Source organism: Parambassis ranga, chromosome 19, assembly GCF_900634625.1.
Source record: "Parambassis ranga chromosome 19, fParRan2.1, whole genome shotgun sequence".
Classification (NCBI taxonomy): domain Eukaryota; kingdom Metazoa; phylum Chordata; class Actinopteri; family Ambassidae; genus Parambassis; species Parambassis ranga.
This window is the reverse complement of record NC_041039.1, coordinates 19,242,874-19,262,053: the sequence shown is the minus strand read 5'-3', so window position 1 is coordinate 19,262,053 and position 19,180 is coordinate 19,242,874. Positions and strand designations below refer to the sequence as shown.

At 42.3% G+C, this 19,180-nt stretch overlaps 1 protein-coding gene across 2 annotated transcripts in view; it reads right to left on the bottom strand.

Annotated features, from left to right (window-relative positions):
• LOC114452618 (PDZ domain-containing RING finger protein 4) overlaps positions 1-19,180 on the bottom strand; it is a 104,349-nt gene that overhangs the window by 42,352 nt on the left and 42,817 nt on the right. The gene's annotated exons all lie outside the window — the stretch shown is intronic.

Here is a 19,180-nt window from a genome sequence, read left to right as displayed (position 1 = left end):
GACACAGGGGGTCACCCTCCACACTGGAGCGCTGGTTTTCATCAGTCACTTCTTAGGCAAGCATCTCTTTCCAGGCGTCCCATTCACACATGCAGACAGAGGAGCCCCGCTTCAGAAGAACAGAGAGTTCCAGCTGAGTGTTTGGCAGAAGCAGGTTCAGATATGAACAGTGTGGCAGCAGCTTCAGCACTGGTACAAGTAGCGGCAGCGGCTTCAGCATCAGCCGGAGTGTCTCCTCTCTCCTCTCTATTTCAGACTCACACACGCTCACACGCCAGAGTTGTGACTCTCGCTCAGAGACACTCCCCCCCTTTTTCTTCCTCAGCCTCAGCGCACATGACTACACAGACACCAGCTCATTAATAATGAAGAAAAGAGCAACTTGATATTCATGAGAGAGGTGGGAGAAGGGGAGGGGACTGGCGGAGAGGGAGGAGTGTGTTGGAGCAGGAGCATCGGTTCATTAAAACTGAGGCACAGTTACACAATGAGCTCCTTTGTGTGAGCAGCTCCGGTGAGGAGCTTGGGCAGGGTTGACTGTACGGAGACGGCACACCGCAGACAGAGGAGGGTTTTCTGAGGCTTAGCTGCACCTGGCTGCATCTGTATTCACGGAGACTTTATCGTCTTTATAACAGAAGGATGTGTGGCCATGAAGTTATTTTTATGGAGAAATTAAGCGGTAAATGCCAACACAGTTGGATCAACTTTAACACAGGATTCAATGATCCTTGAACATTTTGGTTCAAACATGCTGATATATAGTTTTTAACTGATAATAATTTTAAAGCAAAATATAATACATCATATGTTAAGTTAAATATTTTAACATATTGTAAACAAATAATCTTTGTGTGTACACAGTTTGTACAAATACATGCTGTCATATGTTGAACACGTATTTTTTCATGTTATAAATAAAAGCTATATTTTACGTTAGTTATTTGTAAAACGGTAAGGTGTCTGCGGAGAACTCATTTTATAAAATCCATAACTGGCAACAGATTTTGCTACTTTTTTGTGCCTTATTTTGTTAGTTTGACAAAACCCAGCATTTTCTCCATCTTCAAAACATTCATTAGTTACAAATCGACCATTAGATCAATGAAGACAATAACTGGTAGTTGCAGTGCCACTGAAAAGAAAGAGATAAAAGAAAGGGATCATTCAGGATTATTGTCCGTCATCGCCTCCCACATCATCACCCAGTTAATACAAGTAACAGATGTTACACACTTTCCTACATTATGACAAGTATTGAGAAGTGAAAGACAATTTATTGTATCTTTATGATAACTTAGACACTACAGGTGCTGCTGATTATGGGGCAAAATTGGCAATTAGCAAAGCCACAGACTTCAGAAATAATATATCGGCCAGTGCCATGCGTCAAAATGACATAATTGCATGACAATAGCCCAAGCTTTATTGTTTCAGCTATGGACCCCCATTACACTGGGATGAAGCTACACTAACAACCAATCACTGTTAACAAATTGGCCTCCCAGCAAACAGCAGAGCCCACACTGAGCAAGAACACAGCTAAGAGTAGATGAGCGCTCATCAGCTGGCTACATGGCATCCCACCCCCAGGGACTCCATAATCCGATTTTCTAGGCTTTAATTTTGCTCCACTGCCTGGAGGCAAGCCAAACAGAGAGCTACATCACCATTACTATTAATACCATCCACTATCCTTCCTCTTCGTCTCTACCCTCTCCAGATCGTCCTCCCTATACCAGCCGCTCCTCAACCAGAAGAAGCCACAAGAAGAGCACTTTTTCCCCCCCTGCAGTTGCCAGGCAATATCAAATCCATGAAGAGCTGTTCACTAAAGTGTCAATTTGACATCAAAGAGTCTTGTTGGGAGACGGGGAGCAGGGATATAATACTGCATTTGATGAACAGAGGTGCTGTTTGCTTGGGGTACAATGAACTGTGGAGAAAATGTGAGTCAGAGGCAGTCTTCTGAAATTGTATATCAAGGACCACAGCTATGAAGTGCTTGTGAGCAAGAAGCACTGCTTGTCCTATAGTTGCCTGTAGTCAGCAGAGATGGAAATTGTCAAACCATCAAAGGTCAAACAAAATGTCCTCCGTGCATAGAAATACAAATGTTACACTGAGAATCTGCTGACAGTATCCAAACAAGTACAAGTGAAGAAGTGTTTTCTAGGTTCGGGTGTGGATGACCATCCCTCTGTGATGGTGAACTCAGCGACCCTTAAAGGTTAAGATGCTCATCGGTCACCCAAATGGTCTCTCTCATCATCCGTGAAGCGAGACCGACACAGTAGCCTCTGCCTGCGGTCAAGCAGCACCTCTCGATGGGACATGCAGATTGAAGGATGCTCTTTGAAGAGTGCATTAAGACTGATAAAAGCTCTTCGGAGGTGCTTTATAGCCATGGGTTTTACAGTGTGTCAGGGTAAATTTACCTGAGACTGCATTTCCAATGCAACCTGAGGGCAGGCTTTGCACATTACACTTACATTTACTAAAGCCATTTACTTTTTAACAACATGAGGCTGTGATGTTTAATTTGTCTTTCCTGTGTGTCCCTGAAAGACTCTGGAAGTTAAGATTAATACTAAACACATATAAGAGAATTTACTGTGTAACATTTATATGGAGGATGGTAGTAGTTTTATATTGATGAGCAGTGATTCTGTCTCCTTCTCGTGTCCTTTTGACTTCCTAACTGTCCTCTCCTGCTGTCCAGCTGCCGTTTATCATCCGCTCTGCCCTTTGCCTGCTCGGGTAGAAACGGGGCCTCAGCCGTGTTCATTCTCTCAGTTAATGGGCTTTACATCAAGGGGAACGGAGAAGCAATTTGTCCTCATCGTGATAGGTGCATTTTGAGTTTTTTTTTTATTTTTTTTATTTTTTAAACTCAAATATCAGTTTTTGAGTTAACATAAACCTGGAGATATAACCTCCAGCCAAGTGTGTAATGCAGGTTTTATGGTCTGGTTGTAAACCTTCGTGCCCTCAGACCAGTCTGCCTTAATGCTCCACACAAGCTTTTTCTCTGTCTGTCCTGTCCCACATCCAGAATAACTAACCAATCACTAGAGTAACTGGCTGGTTTGTCCTGTTAGTTCCGGGGCTATATAAAGATCTCCACCTTCATGAAGCAGTGTAGACCAAGTGGCAACAACAGCAGTTCCTCAGGTGGCCCCAATGAGTCAGTCCAGCAGACCTGCACGTTAAGATTACAGCAGAATTAAAGGGATAATGCTTACAAAATTATTTTAATGATGTATCATATCCAAAGCCAATTCATAACATTGTGAATGGCCCATCCAGCACAGCCTGGACCCATCACAGCGCCTGTAGCAGCATGTGACAAAATGCGTTTTCAGGTGGGGAGACAAAGGGAACTACACACAACATGTCTATGGCACGTGTTGATGAAGATTCTCAGTCATCCAGGTCATCATACGTAGAGAAGGTTGAAGCAAGGCGTCTGGACTTGTAGAGTTTTCTAGAAGACGTTTCGCTGCTCATCCAAGCAGCTTCATCAGTTCTAACTGTTTGGTGGGGAAACATGGTTTATATGTGGTTACAGACCTCAGTGGGTGGGTTTACACATACTCACAGTAAGAACAAAGGGTTGTCAATCAGTCCCCCTCCGGCAGTTTCATAGTCGTTAGCCAGTCGTTAGACACACCTGGCCCAGTCAGCCAGAACATCACAGGTAAGTATGGAAACATTTAGTGCTATTGTTTGTAAGTTTTTTAAAGTTTTACCCAGACCCACCCACTGAGGTCTGTAACCACATATAAACCATGTTTCCCCACCAAACAGTTAGAACTGATGAAGCTGCTTGGATGAGCAGCGAAACGTCTTCTAGAAAACTCTACAAGTCCAGACGCCTTGCTTCAACCTTCTCTACGTATGTCTATGGCACACATCGCTACAGCCACTCAAAAGGGGAGAAAGCAGTTAACTAAAAGATGGAGCTATGTAGCTTTTTATTCTCAAAGCAGACGTTGCAGCAGAGCCAGAAAAGAAACCAAAGAGGACCTTGTCTTAGGAAACAGAAAGAAAGTGAGAAAGTGAATGAGCAAAAACCCTGAATGACTGATTGATGAATGACTGGATCAGCTAATGCTCATTGCCAAGAGCTGGAAGCAAAAAAAGGGATGTAAGTCTGATATTACAGTGACCTTGTTGCATTAGTAAGTCATAATTCTGATCTTATTTGCCTGCTTAGCTTCTGTGTTGCATACTTTAAAATTGCTGTAGCCTCTTTTGAATCTGAGAGCCACAGCACACTGTGTGGACAGTCAGATTTTACTACACCTGTATGAAAGTGTGCATGCAAGCAAGCGAAGGAACACGGGTGAGTGTTGGTATGAATGTATGGGGATGAACTGAGTGATGGTGCCTTGGATGTGAACAAAACAGGTTGCATATATAGGGGCAAAAGAATGAGAAACATCTGTATCCCAGAAACTGAGATCTGCTACACACAGTGTGACGGACAATCTGAACGGCTGCATCTCACAAGCAACAACAACAAACTCTAACATGAGCCACAAAGACACAGTGGATGCAGATGCTGGGAGTGTGGAATATGAAATCATAATCAGTGCCCACAAACTGTATTTGTATTGATTTCTTGTCTGGAGATAAACACCACTGACCATCAGTCACAGCACAAAAGTTGGAACAATTCAATATAACAAGCTGGCATGCAGTGCATCAAAATGACTTTTAAAGTAGGAAAAAAACATTTTTATGTTCCATTCTGCCAGCAACTTTTCAGAACAATTGTGGCTGCCAATCACTCCCTATTGTGAGGCAGACCAACAGACATCTTCTCTTATACATAGTAGGTATTATTAAACCTAACAAAACACAAAGCTTAGGTCTGGCTGGGACAGAAAAAAGCGGGGATAATTCCAAGCTACGGGAACAGCTATCTGTATGCCAGTGCTTGTGTAAGCTTATGGTAACCTTGACAACAAACAAGAGAGCATCTTAAAAGAGCGGAGATTTAATAAGAAGGAGTTATTGCTGTGCTTACTTGTCCACAGCAATGTCTGTGAGGAATATCAAGAGTCCCCACAGTGTTTAATACACAAACAGGTTTATTAGGCCAGCTCTGACACACCTGGTGGGCGGAAATCTCTTTGGTGTGAGCACTGAAGATTGAAATCTGGTTCACGTGAATGGAGAGCCATGGGGATCTTAGAGTGGTTTGTGATTTGATGTGTGTGACTCACATCTGATCGCCCACTGGCACTGCAAAGCAGCCCTTTCTCCTGGGTACCCATGTGACCTGATTTGGGAGTAATTAAATGTGGACCGTTTATGAGTGAATCATCATTGCTGCCTGCTCCTCTCATGACGGCTTTTGACAGGAATTCATCCAGCGTGTGTGCACACACAGAAACGCACAGGTGGGTGCTTCAAAGCCAGACCGTGGGAAGCCAACCAAAACATCTATCTCAATGACAATAAATTATTAAAAGGTCTGAATCTTTAATTCATGTGAGAACATGACCATGGCTAAAAATAGCACATTGTACGCTGCCTCACATGATAACACATGCAATGTTGCTTTTCAGGCAATCAGTATAATGGCCGTCTAATTCATAGGCTGAAAAGCAATTTAAACTCACATTTCAGCCCACACAGTGTCTGTGGCTTCATTTCCAAACCCTGCAATTTACACTGATTGATTATGATAACTGCATTAATTGACCCTGTTACTAGCACGTTTGGCTAACAATTCCATTACATGTACTGCACTTACATGTGTCACACTTACAGTGTGAGATTTCAGTTTCTTTTTAATTTAGGGTGATGTGAGCACTAAAGAGAGAGAGCAGCAACATTCTGCATTATAGCATATCCACGAATATTCCGCTGCTAATGAGCCACTTCAATGAAACATCACCTAGCATTTCATTTGTACACATAGCACGAGATACAGTGAGATGAAATCCAGTTAACCCGCGATGCCCACCTGTCTGCATGGAGATCAAACAAAAGTGCAAATCAGACAGGAAGCTGATTCTTTTCTTTAGCTGACTTTGAAACTTCTGAGGACGTGACTCATGGCAGGCATTGGTTAAGCTAAGGAGGGGGAGGAAAATAACAGGAGAATGAAAATGTCTGTTTGTGGGATCAGGATGAAATGAAAGTGGTGCAGCTGTGATTTCAGCCTACATGTACAGTATCAGACTTGAGAGGTGTGGTCTGTGTGGAGGTGAAACACACATGATTAGAATTTTGTTGAGTGACAGAACAGTACACGTTTTTTCAGTCAATGCAAGCAATCCACACACATACCATTTTTCTATTCTAACCATTACATTAATTGAAACTTCCATGGAGTTTCTGGCAAGACATAGGTTACTGTGTGAAGTATGAAACTACTTGGTTAGAGTAAGGGAAAAAAAAATCATGGTTGGCAGGTGACAAGGTGACAAATTCACTATAGTGGTGGTGTTACAAGAAATGATGAGTGAGAAGGTATTATTTTTCACAGTCCGGTACTGTTCTATTATGATATGATTTCACATTGTCATTCATATATAATTATTGTGCAAATAGCAGTGTTGGCTGTGTAAACACGGGTCGTCTTCTCCAATACTCATGCATTGGCTAATCCCTCTCACAAACAAAATTGTTGGCTGTAAAATAATTTGGACAATGCATTCATAGAAGAAGAAAAAGCAAAAAAAGCATCATCCATGGCACAAGCTTCTAAAAAGATTAACCGATTCATCACCTTTCAGCTGGGCTCTAACCAGTTTTTCTAGGACTGTAAAGTAACGCAATAGACTTGTTTCCTGGCACGCTTTGATATGTCACAGACGGAAGACCACAAGTGTACTAATGAGGGTCATGATAGAGAACTGCAATAAACAAAAGAGGGATGCAGCCATCATTCATATATCTCTGCCTTTCCTTCTCAGATAAGCTGTATGGTAGAAGGAGGTCTGGCTTTTAGTGTAAACATGAGTTTAACACATGTAAGCATAGTGACCTTTTCACAGAGGAAAGATTCAGTTTGACACATTAAGCTGCAGGAGGGCAGGCAGATGAGTGAAAGATGAGATGTTTCCACAGCCTCCTCTCCACTGGATGCCCCTGTCTGTTTTCATCTTCATTCAACCTGAGGCTAGCAAAGCCTGTAGACAACATCAACTGTTGCCATCGCATGACACCGTGATCCCGAGACCACCTATGCAGTAGCACACCCTCAGGATCCCCTGCAGTACTGGTATACCTGCCTCCCTGCAGTTTAAAGGTGAACATACTTCTTATGTTTAGCCTTGATTGTTAAGAGTTTCCCCTGCCACTCTGTGATGGATGGATGCGTTAAGCACTCAAGCATAAATAAAGCTTCGCAGTGCAGTCACAAATTTGTTAATCAAGCATGGACAGAGGAGAAGTCCACAGGTCTGTGTGTGGACTGGATTGACATTCTTTATATGACAAACAGAATTAAGAGTGAGTCCACTGAGCATTTAAGAAAATTGATTACAGAGCCTCTGATTCACAAAATCTTGTTCAGGGTTTTCCTTTTACCAAACTGAGAAGGTGGAGGTGCCCATGCATGAGTACAATGTCTTCACCTGGCCCAAGAAAGCAAATTTACATGCGACACTAATTCAGATCTAAAATGATGAATTGAGGGAAATAAGAACTATAGTAAAGCACATTTTCGGGACACTGGTGTGTGCACGTTAGGGTTGGGCGATATTGGCAAAAAAATTAATCACGATTAATTGTGGCATTTAGCCGATAACGATTAATTTGACGATTAATTGACAATTGCACTTACATATTTTTGATTCTAAATCGGCACAGTGTTCTAGCATGATACCGACAAATCATCAGTCAAGTTAACTACTTCATTCTAACAGGTTAAGCTGGTGAGTAGTGATTAGGCACCAATCAGCCATGGAAATACACTCAACAAAAATATAAACGCAACACTTTTGTTTTTGCTCCCATGTTTCATGAGATGGACTTGAAGATCTAAACTTCATTCCAGATACACAATATTACCATTCCTCTCAAACAGTGTTCACAAATCTGTCTAAATGTGTGATAGTGAGCACTTCTGCTTTGCTGAGATAATCCATCCCACCTCACAGGTGTGCCACATCAAGATGCTGATCTGACATCATGATTAGTGCACAGGTGTACCTCAAACTGCCCACAATAAAAGGCCACCCTGAAATGTGCATTTTGTTTCTGCTTTATTGGCGGTCTGGGGACTCAGAACCAGTCAGTATCTGGTGTGACCACCATTTGCCTCATGCAGTGCAACACATCTTCTTCGCATAGAGTTTATCAGATTGTCTATTGTGGCCTGTGGAATGTTGGTCCACTCCTCTTCAATGGCTGTGCGAAGTTGCTGGATATTAGTGGGAACTGGTGCACGCTGTCGTATACGCCGGTCAAGCACATCCCAAACATGTTCAATGGGTGACATGTCCGGTGAGTATGCTGGCCATGCAAGAACTGGGACATTTTCAGCTTCCAAGAATTGTGTACAGATCCTTGCAACATGGGGCCGTGCATTATCTTGCTGAAACATGAGGTGATGTTCATGGATGTATGGCACAACAATGGGCCTCAGGATCTCATCACGGTATCTCTGTGCATTCAAAATGCCATCAATAAAATGCACCTGTGTTCTTCGTCCATAACAGATGCCTGCCCATACCATGTCCCCACCACCACCATGGGCCACTCGATCCACAACATTGACATCAGCAAAGCGCTCACCCACACGACGCCACACACGCTGTCTGCCATCTGCCCTGAACAATGTAAACCGAGATTCATCCGTGAAGAGAACACCTCTCCAACGTGCTAGACGCCATCGAATGTGAGCATTTGCCCACTCAAGTCTGTTACGGCGACGATCTGGAGTCAGGTTAAGACCCCGATGAGGACGACGAGCATGCAGTTGAGCTTCCCTGAGACGGTTTCTGACAGTTTGTGCAGAAATTGTTTGGTTATGCAAACCAATTGTTTCAGCAGCTGTCTGAGTGGCTGGTCTCAGACGATCTCGGAGGTGAACCTGCTGGATGTGGAGGTCCTGGGCTGGTGTGGTTACTCGTGGTCTGCGGTTGTGAGGCCGGTTGGATGTACTGCCATATTCTCTGAAACGCCTTTGGAGACGGCTTATGGTGGAGAAATGAACATTCAATGCACGAGCAACAGATCTGGTTGACATTCCTGCTGTCAGCATGCCAATTGCACGCTCCCTCAATGCTTGTGGCATCTGTGGCATTTTGCTGTGAGACAAAACTGCACATTTCAGGGTGGCCTTTTATTGTGGGCAGTTTGAGGTACACCTGTGCACTAATCATGATGTCAGATCAGCATCTTGATGTGGCACACCTGTGAGGTGGGATGGATTATCTCAGCAAAGCAGAAGTGCTCACTATCACACATTTAGACAGATTTGTGAACAATGTTTGAGAGGAATGGTAATATTGTGTATCTGGAATGAAGTTTAGATCTTCAAGTCCATCTCATGAAACATGGGAGCAAAAACAAAAGTGTTGCGTTTATATTTTTGTTGAGTGTATGTATTGATAATATTGAGGCACAAACTGCTTCAAAATAATATGAATGAAGCAAACATTTAAAGTAACTTTGTCCTTCAAATGTTCTTATCTTAAGGTCACAGAGCAGTGCATGTCAACATTAAAATTAAACAGGACAAATAAGTTCAGAAAAGTCACATCAGTGATTATTTCAAGTTAAAAAATGTGTCTGTGCAAATGAACCTGTGACTGGAATATGTCGCACACTAGTGCATGTTTTCACTCAGACTGTAGAACAGCAGCAGAAAAAACATTACAAACAAACCAGACAATTTCACATTTAAATGTGTGTCTGTGCAAATCAACCTGCATTACGTTCTTCCAGCGCTTAGTTTGGTCGTAAGCAGCACAATGACTAAACGTATCGCGGATTCTTGGCTGAGTGGGATTCTTTCCAATATCTGCTGGAGGAGACTTCGCTGTTGTAATGTTTCCTATCTTGCTGTGGAGTCCGTAAATAAAGATCGGAGTTCATTCATTTGATACGAGCAAAAATTCTGTTACTATGGCAACAACCAACGCGCCACGCTTCACCTAATGCATGTCGCGGCACTATATACAGCTGTAGCCGGCGTTGTGTCCTCATTGCGCTTTCTTCGGCTTTCTTCGTGCTCCGGCTTAAGGTGACAGACGTTGAACCTCTGTTAGGAACATGCTTGCTTCGTAATCGATAAGTGGCAAATATTAATCGATGACAGTTTATCTGACGATTAATTGCACACGATACGATTTTGCACAAGCCTAGTACACGTGTGTGCTTGCTCAGCTGCAGGTTTCTTCTACTGCTGTTTTTGCAGTGACTCTGTGTCACAAATTGTAACGCCTCAAACATAGTTTAGGCATCGGTGGTGGCACAAAAAAACAGAACATGGTTAATGTTCAAGAACATTTTGAACATATATTAGGAACAAATAAGGAGAAATTTGTGTCGCTCCTCAAGCCCATGTGGCAATGATCACTGACAACAAGTAGCAAACGTGTCCAACAGGCTCGTCATTGATTTCAGACTGTGAGCACTGCTGGCTGAGTACTCGTCAATACACAGTCAATACACCTTTGATTGTGGATGAGAGTTTTGTTCTCCTGAAGACAGAACGGCGATCTATAGAGGCAATCAGCTCAGAGGGCAAATGGGTTAGACTCCATACCAACCTGTTCTGCTCCATCTATTCATCTATTCTTATGCTGATTCTGGTATAAACAGAAAAAACCCTTCAACCTCTTATTGTGTCCTATCCTTTTGAGGCAATGTCACCAACAGGTCATCTCATTTTAGAGACACAATAGCAGCGTCCTGATGTTTGCTCCCAATGTCATGATGAGACAATGTCACATAAAGCACATTTAAAATTTGCCTCTAATCAACCGTATATCTGCAGCACTTATATTAACAATGGAACTATTTGCGATGTGAAAGAGGTCATCTCGTAAAAACTATCACCTGAGTTTACAGCTCCACTGTGGACTTAACCCTTTTCTATATCCTTGTTCTGGTCTTGTGGCCTCTGTTCTGATGGATTGTGTGCTTTCTTCCAGTCACACAACACTTTGCCTCTATTAACAGATATTTACATGTGCATTGTTTCTGTTGTTAGTTTATACAGCATCGACTAATCCCAACTGACTGTGCTTTGGTCAGATATTGTACATAACACTGGATGAAGCCCTCCATGACAGGATGATGATCCATAAGTTTCTTTCAGAGTTCGGTGTGGTGGCTCCAATTACCATTTTGACAGTGTCGGTGCTGTAAAATAACTATGTATAAAGCATCAATGACGTGATTCAGAGGTTTCTCACAAGCCAATTTGAGTCCCCATGGGAAGCTCTGACTATCGTCATGTTGGCTGTGTGCAAAGAAACGGACAGGGCAGGCTTCATTTCTCATCCCTGGAAGTTGCTGCTTGGTCTGACCCCGCTTAGCAACTGGCCAGTCTTAAAATGGGCAAAAAGGCGGAGCATGAAGAAGTTGAGAGGGCCAGCAGATTCCTCAAAAGTCAGTTATCTGACACAGCACCTGTCGCACAAAGCCATCACCAATATCAATACAGATACAGGGTGAACGGGCAAATTATCTAAAAAGACCAGGCTCGGTTTTGGAGCCAGCCTGAGCATTTAAGAAACTGCTGTTCATGTTCATCTTTCAGCTGTGTGTGGTAAAAGAAGCACGTCAAAGGCCTTGTCAACCAGCAGGATAACACATCCTTTGTTTTTGAACTGTGCCTAAACTGGCCAGTCGCAATGTTTTCTGTCACAGCTCCAGTCGGGCTTCACAGGTTGCTGGTTGGAAGGTAAACAATGTCTGCCTAAATATCCATTATTAAAATATCTGCATGTTTTACTGAAAACACTGCTCGCTGTCCCCAGAGGATAAACCCTCAGATAACAGCAGATGACTTCTGGGATTATCCTACATCTGGTGAAATTACCAATAAGAGAAGTTTAACATATTTTTCTCAGGAGACCAGAATAAAGCTAAAAATAGAATTAATGTTACACATATACAAATGCACACTTGTGTTGCTCTGCATGTTGTTCCAAATGTAGACAAATGTAGAACAAGCATGTTCAGCTTGTTCTGGTAAATACAATGTTTTTGCTAAAATAATATAATATATAATATGTCTACAGCTTGACTTCAGCTGTAACAACAATAAGTGAATAAAATAAACTTAACAAAACTGATAAGAAAAGATTTCATAAACAAATTGATGCAGACAGCTTCTGCTATCATTTTATTTTAATCTGTAGTTTAAAGTGTCGTTACAGTTTGCAGTGATGGTAATATGACCTTGGTATTAGGTTTTACTATAATCAGCTGATGTATTTTTCCTATTTGCTCCGCAGTAATGAGGCACAACATAATAAGATTTTGAAAATTCGAAAGTACATCTCCATGTAGACGGGCTTTGGCAGCATCACTGTAATTTACGTTCGCTTTGGCATCAACACAGCAGCAGGCCTCCATCACACACCCTCCATGTACTCTGTAATTTGGGCTGTGATGGGCTCATTTATTGTGCTCCTCTAAGCGCTTCAGCTGGCCTGGGTGCACAAGCACACCTTCATTTCATATATGCTGTTTATTTTTTTATTTTTTTGGGTGACATTTCTTGCTGTGCTAGATGGAAGAAAGTCATCACTGTGCCCGAGGATCATCTTAAAACCTTCACCTGAACGACAATACACCCGAATCAGAATGGCAACCGATCCAATCGTAATAACAGACCTGCAGAAGGATAACATGCTTGTTTTTCAGCACACAGATTAGTCTGGAATTATGATGATACCCAGGGGGCAGGAATCTTATTTTCTGTACTCCTGATAAGAAAACAAGAGCAAACCGCAACTGACTGGAAGGAGAGGGAGAGGGAGAGGGAGACGGAGACGTGTGTGACTAAACATGCTGTGCTGAATGCTGGTACTGCTACTGCTACTCCAGTTTAGGGAACTGGATCAGATAGTGGCTGATGGGTAATGTTTCAGTGTTGTCTAGGATCCAGCCCTATGTCCAGAAGCATCCATTCTGTCATTTATAAAACCACGTTTAATTACATCTGTGGTTATATGAAGGCTCATATCACACCTACAGGTTATGTAGGTGTGATATAATACGCCAGCCTGGTTAATCTGCACTAAGGCTGTGAAACAAAGAGCACATCAGGCAGTTATGTGGTAACATTAGCATCGATTTGTAGTCGTGTGATCAGTGCATTGCTGCTTTAGTCTGTGGTAAAGCCTTTACTACGATTCATCCATCACATTTACACACAGCAGTGTTTCCCCTTCCATAATATTAGTGGGGCGGACTGCCCCAGCAACGGCACTGCCCGCCTCCCCCGAGAAGGTCAAGTCAGTTTTATAGCGCCAGATCATAACAGAAGTCATTTAAGCTTACCTTTCCTTTCCTATAGAACAGGTCTATACATTGATCTTTATTAAACAAACTACAGCCTTGTGTCTCTACATGGTTGCACGTTTACAATTCACCACACATGTGCGCACATACAGGTGAGCACACTCGCACCAGCTGATAGAGCGCGTGTTGTTTTACTCATCATCGGCACGCACAGATCATCATTTATCATACGATGGATGAATTGGGAAATGTAATAATATGAAAGGTTGCACATGCTCAGTATGTGTTGGTTTATTTGTTTTTCTCCATATATGTTGAATTTATTACATTTTAAAATAACAGTTCGTACTAATCTTATGTAAAACGTAATATGTTCTTACACTGGATTATCAACATCTTTTGTATTTCATTCCACATAATAAGATTTCAGAAAGTAGAAGAATAATCCTACTGATTCAATCTGACCTCAACTATTATGTAAATGCTTAACTAAACTTTGAGTGCAGGCTGTGAAGCAAGATTGCTGTAAGCAGGTTCACAATGTGTAGTGTTAAGATCTGTGTATGTCTCCCTGTAGGGGAGCAGAACATTGGTTACACAGTGTGAGTATGATTTTTAAACCAGGCTAGGTTAGGCAACCTGCATGCAAATGTTTCATCAACAGCTAACTCGTTTAAAGGTAGGGTAGGAGATTTTGAAAACTCAGTGAGAGTCAGCCAGATTTTGAAAGTAAACACACGCCCCTTTCTCTCAGAGCTCACCCCGAAGCCACGCCTCCCAACCAGTCTGTGACTTCGGCCATCATGCACGTACCTCTCTGGTGCGTGCAGAGCAGGAAGAGAGTGACAACCAGCCGACTATACATGCAGGGACGCCTTGCAGGATTGGCTGATGTTTTTAGCATTTTATAGCTTCCACAGATGATTCATATTCTGTGTTTTAAAGCGAAACTGCCGAACTAATAAGTTGCTATAGGATTGTAAAGAGAAGTTACACTAATTTAACAAAAAGTGCATCAAAAGGAAATCTCCTACCTTTAAGAGAGGTGAAAAGATGGATTAGAATCAGTGTTGGTGATAGTCAAGGTTGTGTAATCAGCATCATGAAAATGACTAACCATTTTAAACCAGAGACAAAGGTTTATCATATGGACCCTGTCAGCATTTTCCTCAAGTTACAGTGGTTTGTTTCTGTTTGAGGGGAATATTAAATTAGTTAAATGACTATTTTCACCCCAGACAGAAAAAAGAGTCATATTTACAATTGTCAAAGGTTTTGAACCTGATCAAAGAACCAAAAGAGGTAAATATTTCATATTTTTCTAAAATGTATAATCAGAATATATTATTGAGACCTGACAGTTACTTCTATAATGTATACACTGTAAAACTTTGGCATAAAGTGAGTGTCACAGGGTAAAATTTTCATTCTTAAACACCAACATAAATAAATAAACACAGCTGACCCTTTGCTGTCACAGTCATCTCTTCCTCCAACACTCCACATCCCAAAGGAGAATCATTGATTTTCTAATTAAAATCTACAGCAAATTATCGAGTGTCTGTTGACAAACTACTGGCGTCTGCCGGTGATCCTCCAGGATGGGTTTTCTGAACCCCGTCATATCACCATGGCAACCCTGACTGTTTGACAGAGCTTATGACAGCAGCCTCTACTGGGATTCATCTTGAAATCAGGACCCTCTCCCTCAGCACCTCACAACACACAGACAAACACCACACCACACTACAGACCCTATGTCACTGAACTCTGAATGACAAAGCTGAATTTTCCATCTAAGAAGAAAGTTTCCTATCAAAAACAAAATGTAAAAATAAACATTTAAAAAAATATATGTGGCTAATCGTTGTACAACTGCTGAGGCATTAAAACGAGACGGACAAACCACAAGCAATAAAATCAGGGCTCAGAATCTACACTGCAGACAAGAAGTACTGCATGATCATATAAGGCCGTATTTCATTGGAGAAGCCATCTAATGAGATTATACATCTTGGAGGTAGTGCTTCATTGATTTGTATGTTATGCTTGATGGCCCACGAATAGCTGCAGGGCACCCTCACCACTCATGTGGGACAACAAATGTGCTGTATCACAGGCCCTCACACCCTTATACAAATATGTCTTTTGTCCTGAGGCACACCCAAGAGAAATCAGCCCTGATTGGATACTGCAGCATCCAACCTGGAACGTGTGACCCCACATAAGGCAATAACTGACTGTATCTGCTCAGGAGGGGAGAGGGGTACGTGGGAGGTAAGATCATATAAACTCAAACATGTGCTCTTGATCGCATGGGTCATCATTGAATGGAGTCCATTTCAAGGTTTTAGGTCAACACAGGTCAACATTTCCCCTGTTTTCTTTGGAGGGGAGAAGGCCAGGGGTGCGCTCTTCTGCCAAGACACTGTTAATACACAGGAGATAAATTAGCCACCCCCCCTCTGGCAGCCTTCTGGGAATAGTTTCTGCCTCACAGCACACAGCAGATTAAACCAAAGGGGAATAATATTCACAAATCAGCCAATGGTTATGAGGAAAGAGGCAACACTATCCGTCAGACCTCTCTCTCTCTGGTCCACCACTGACATTCTGGCCACTGGATGTGCTGCAACAGCCCAGAACATTCCTCTTTTTATCATTTCCCACCTTACAAAAGTTGGAACGCACACTAGCGAATCACAAGAGTTCAGTTACATTATTCTTATTTCTACTTAGCTTGTGAGATACATAAGCTGTCCATGCAATGTGCCAAGCAGACTGTCGAGAGTCCTGCATGGCAAAAAATTTACATTACATTATGCAAGTGTTCCTGCAGAAACGTACTGTCCCCACACTTGTCAAATTAATTATTGTCATGCTGCTGCGTATATTCAGTGACAAAGACTCCTTTGTTCATGACAGCTTAAAAGTTTAAAACATTTGAAAGTATAGTGCATTATAACTGAAGACTATGGAAAGAAAAAAACTTCTAGAATACGTTCAAATGTAACTTTATAAGGTATATATATATATATTACACATTAGTTAGACAGAGAAGGAGGGTGAGACAGCGTCATCCCTGCTGCTTGTTACTCCTCTCCCCTCTTCATGACCTTCAGTGGCACTCTGAACTAGGGATGTCCCAATCCGATCAATCAGGCCCAATTACGTGATTTCAGACTCAATCGGAATCGGACATTACCTCCCAGTCAGGAGATATTTATTAGGACTCTCAAACGCCTTCTGTGCAGGGTGGCTCTGTGTCCTGTAGTGTAGGGGTATGACAGTCGCTTTTGGCGCGAGAGGTACTGGTTCGAGACCTCGATGAGCCGCTGCGTGTTTGAAATCTCCTAGCGTGGCGGTCTGGACACACACACACACGTTTTGCTAGGATCGGGTCGGGTAGGGTCTCGGTATCAGCAGATACTCAAAATCAAATGACTCTGAGGCAAAAAAAACCTGATCGGGACATCCCCACTCTGAACATATTTTTCCCATCATCTGGCTGATGGCTGTAAATGTTCAGCTCTGTAGAAATCTACAGGTAATGAACTAGTTGGATAAGTTGTCATAAGTGTGACATTTTACCTGAGTAAAGCATTGACAAAGGGTCCCTTTTGGTGTAAACCCTATCAACAGTTCAGTTTCCACTTTAAAGAACAATACATCAAATTTACATTGTTGAATTAATTGTTCTGCGTTCTCAGCTGAAGTGAGCCACATGGTACTTCACATTAAACCTGAAAGTTTTTACCTTGGCTCAGCAAACCTCATATAATGAAGCTCATTATATGGTGCAGTGCATAGCTTATATAAATCACAGGTTCAGGTGGTTTAAAGCACAGTAGTAGTACAGTACACAGCTCCCTCCACAAGTCTGTAGAGGCGCATCCTTGCCCCTTGCCTCACCCTGTTCTGCTGCTCACATCATAAAACTGCTGTTAGCTAATACTGTGTGTTTAATTCCTCATTGTGGAGCTCACCTCAGGCTGGCCCTGCCAAACCCTTCCTGCAGGAGATTTACAGTCGGCCATTTTATGGACTAATTGCTCAGTCCGGGTGCAGGGAGGTCATCCATAGCCAACACAGGGAGCTGACTCACACACCTGCTACAAGGCATAGGGCAAACTCCTCAAACAGCAGGACAACACCACACCAGGAGTCTCCTTGAGATGTCTAGAATAAAGTGTGTCAGATGTAATTGCTCGTACTGTGCCAGATATTTATTTATTTTTTCCCCTCCAGCTGCCGGTGTGTTGCCAGAGCATAAATCAGATAAGAGATGGATGTGTGATGGTAGAGATGGCTCCTAGATATGCATCTAATCTTCACAGCTTGGATCATATTTGTGCTTTATCTTCCTCTTCCCCTCCACCCATATCAGCAGCCCCTTGTCCTCCTACTAATCTCCCTCTGATTGGATGGATTAGACCATGAAATCATATAGCTTCATTCAGCGCTGCCTCCTCTCACATTAACATTTCCAGCAGATCACACAGGTATGATTGCATCCATCTGCCCACCTCATTGACTCCTCTTAAAGAGTTAACAGATCAGTCCACTCCTCACCATTTACTGCAGCAGCTGGAGTGGTTCTGTGGATTAAATGACGGCTAAGCACAGTTTTGCCTTTGTCTGGTCATTTTTAATAGCTCTTAATCACTAACACACATTCTTAGCACTCTCCCTTTATTAACATCAGCTGACACCTCCATCATTCAGTGGCTCCCTTGACTTTATCACCACTGCTGACCCTTCCATCTATCTAATTAACTACAATTTACTAATCACATAGGCCACTTTCCCAGAGCAGCGCGTCCTCCATCAGTGAGCAGGGACAAAGGCTCATTAATGGGGCCTCCCTGCCATTACCACTGAGAGGTAGCATATAGGGATTCCTCATGTCCAATTTGGAATCAAGAGCCATAAGAAATGCACCGTTACTGCCAACACGCAGTCCGGGCAGGTATGATGGCACCGAGCCAGATACAACAACGTGAAAACAACACCATGTGGTGAAAATAGCCATTTTGCTTTCCTGAGGCTCAAAAGTAGGAGAGGCATTATATGAATCGCAAGCTGTAAAGTTTGTGCTACAAACCTGCACAGTGTGAGAAACAGAGAGGAAGGAAGGACCAATTTCACTGTTCATTCTACTAGAGGTGGAGAAAAATCGATTGAATGTTGGCTTATTGCCGACTTGCTGAGGGAAAAATGAGAAGATAACCAAACACAGCAAGTTGTTTTTTCCTTTACACCACACTTACTGCCTGGGATATTACATCACAAACACAACAAGGTACAGCTGAGCAGCATCCCAACACAAACACATTTACAGCTGGTAGAGGGAGACAGTGGGGCTAATATCACAGGCGCAGAATCCCACAAATAGCATTTTTGGAGAATCCTCTGCTTTATTACAGATGTTTGTTCAAAGAATGCTGCAATATCTTCAGTATATCAAGGTCGGAAAGAATCCAGTTTCCAAAAGCACGGTCGATAGGATGTTCTTAAATTAAATAAAACTGAGAATAACTGCTCAAAAAGAGAATATGTGAAAAACCTGTTTCTATTCTTGTTTTATATGATCATCATTTTGACTTTGGTTTGCTCCCTGATGGTAGCTCTGCCAACATTTCTGACTGGTTCAAGCTTTACAGGTATCCTACCATCATGTCCTACCATCATAATTTTGCTTACTATCAGTATCTATTGCATAATATTATTA